This window comes from Tachyglossus aculeatus, chromosome X3 (assembly GCF_015852505.1).
Source record: "Tachyglossus aculeatus isolate mTacAcu1 chromosome X3, mTacAcu1.pri, whole genome shotgun sequence".
Classification (NCBI taxonomy): domain Eukaryota; kingdom Metazoa; phylum Chordata; class Mammalia; order Monotremata; family Tachyglossidae; genus Tachyglossus; species Tachyglossus aculeatus.
Window position 1 is genome coordinate 17,348,080 of NC_052099.1, and position 3,316 is coordinate 17,351,395.

Sequence of the window (3,316 nt, forward strand, 5' to 3'; positions counted from 1 at the left end):
GTTGGAAGAGTGTTCTCTAATTTCACCATTGGCTCCTCGCCAAAACATAACGTGAGTTCAATCACACATCTGTTACACATATGTATATAAAGTTCAAAGTATACACCCGTGCATATTTTACAGCTTATTCTGCCCAGAATTCTTTCCATTCAGTTCTGCCCTGCTTCATCATCATAATAATATTTAGAAAGTTATCACAGATGTGTGTATATCTATATCTATCTAGATGTAGATAGATATAGATATACACACACACATATATACACACACACGTATCAGTAGTTTGCAATAATGCTGAAGCCATGATCTGCCATGCTCCTTCTTTGGCTAATGGTACAGGAAATGCCAAGTGAATCTTTGAGGTGCTGTGAGCTCTTATGGTACATTGCTAGGACAGGGCATGCTCCCGTTAGGCATTCCAGTATTTGAGCATGCTGAAATACACAAAGGAGTATTTGCCTCTACTAAATGCTCAGGGAGAGCGGGCAGAGGCTCCTTCTCCAGACAAGCTGCCACCATCCACGATGGTCCCGATGTGCCGTCCCCCTCTCCTGGTTTGCCCCATAACATTTACGATGGCATTACGCCGCGCGTAATCACCGCTAATGCATCTTGTCCCATCACATCAGGTCGACATAAAGTGGGCCATAATGCAATGTGCAATCCTACAGGGTCTAATTCGGCACCATCAAACCGAGTGATGACATTCTCGCAGTGGATCAGAGGCAGCACTGACAGGTGGCGGCGGTCGTAAAATGTCGACCCATCGCACCCCCTCCCCTCTCCGGTCTGTGACGTGTTGCTGGGGGAGTAGCAGGACCTCCTAGCATGTACATCGCAGGCTTCTGACCGGGCCACAGCTGGTCTGCATCAGCGCTGCAGAGGGAACGAGTCCAGAGAAGCCTGGGGGAGATTAGTGAGGGCATGGATGTCTCTCTGGTTCACAACTGGGCCCCCTCAAATGCCCAACTTCAACTGTCTTCCTCAACACTTTCACCCATTCCTGCAATCTTCTGTTGCCTTTAGATGGGTCAGCTACCCTAAGCCCTCTCGTTGCAGAGAGGGCTGCCCAGAACTCTTTCCATTCAGTCCTGCCCCTGCTTTATCATCATAAAGCTCTCGCTATGTGTGAAGCACTGGTGTATGTCCAAGATGAACCAATGGTGCTCTCAAGCTTTCTGAAGGAAACAGGGAAGGCACAGAGTAGTTAAGTAACTAGCCCAAGGTCGCTCAGCAGGGCAGTGGCAGAGCTGAAATGAGAATCCAGATCTGCCTATTCTCAGACCTGTATCCTTTCCGCATGGCCAGCCATTTTTCCACTTTTCCTCACTTCTCTGGTGCTTTCAGGGTTGCTTTGAAAACAGGCTTGAAAACAGAGATGACTTATGGATTGGATTAGGAAGTCTCATCAGGGTGCTTCTAGCCACAAAATACTGCAAAATTTATTAAAATGATGTATTTCAATTGACATCCTAGGTTTGGCCCTAGCCTAGAAAAATTATGTACAGATTTTCCAAGTACCGATATGATTTGAACCCATTCATCTCCCACACCTTGGCCTTTCACTCGTTGCTAAATTCATGGTTGATAAAATAACCAGATGCTTAAATTAGGAGCCCATCTGGATTGCAATTATTTGGAAAATATGGGTCCCTTCTCCTTCCAGATTTTGATATAAATCAAGTTTTGAGGTATCCCAAGCCCACAGTACAGAGCTAAGCCTGCAATAAACACTTTGTAACTCATCGTGGACTGGGAAAGTGTCTACCAACTCTGTTATATTTTTATATAGTATTCTCCCAAGTTCTTAGTACAGTGCTCTGCACAGAGTAAACAATATATGCGATTGACTGATCATTCTGTATATAGGATTAATTGACTGACTTATGAATGCTGATGCCACAAAGGGATAGCATGTACCTAACTTTGAAGCCAGGTAAAATGAAGGTCAAAAAACACACTGTGCTTAAATGACTGAACAGCTTCAAAAGGCACTGAAGCACTGACCCCTGATCATTCATTGTAAAATGAGGAAGAAATGCCTAACCAATCACGGAGAACACCATGGTGAGAAAGGCAAAGAAGACCTCTTACAACCTGGAAACAACTGAATTTCATGGACTAATGTATGTAAGGGAACCCCACAGGAGTCTGCCAAAGGACCCTAATATTAGCAATAATAATAACAATAATTAGTATAATTCCCCCCTCCCAGCCCCACAGCACTTACTTACATGCCTGTAATTTATTTATTTATATTATTGTCTCTCTCCTCTAGACTGTAAGCTCATTGTGGGCAGGGAATGTGTCTGTTTATTGTTATATTTAACTCTCCTAGGCACTTGGTACAGTGCCCTGCACACAGTAAGCACTCAATAAATACAACTGAATGAATGAGTATTTACTATGGGCCAAGCAGTGGGGTAAATCTCAGAGACTCAGATTGGAAGCAGTCTCTGTCACCCACAGGGGTCACAATCAAAAGGGAGGGAGAACAGGTATTTTATTCCCATTTTACAGATGAGGAATCAATCAATGGCATTTATTCAGTGCTTATTGTGTGCAGAGCACACAATACAAAGTGCTCAGGAGAAAACAACAGAGTTGGTAGTCTCGTTCCCTGTCCACAGGGAGCTGGCAGACCAGAGGGGGAGACAGACAATAAAATAATTACAGATATGTACATAAAACGCGGATATGCACATGTGCCTACACACTCATACATGCACACAAATATGCATACATGTACAAACACATGCACATGCAAACCCACTCTTATGTGTATAAATTCACCTGCACGCATACACGTATATATGAACCGTCCCACACCCAGTTTCCCACAAGCTTAGTACAGTGCCTGTCATATAGCAGGCATTCAGTGAAGACTTACTGATTCATTCACAACAACTCAGTTGGGTCAGTCCAATGACCCCATTTAGCACTTACATATTTTATTCTTTCAGCACTTGTGTATCTCTGTATTTTTTTTGTAAAGTCACTTTGTATATTCAATAATCTAGTCATCTATTTCAGTAGGGCATAACTCCCCCAGAAGGGAGTGTGTCCCGTGTTTCTACTGAACTCTCCCAACCTCTTACAGGACTTTGTACTCGGGAGGAGCTCAGTAAATATTACTGATTGATTCATTCATTCAATTGTATTTATTGAGTGCTTACTGTGTGCAGAGCACTGTACTAAGTGCTTAGAAAGTACAATTTGGCAACAGATAGAAAAAATCCCTACCCAACAATGGGCTCACAGTCTAGAAGGGGAATACAGACAACAAAACAAAACAAGTAGACAGGCATCAATAGCA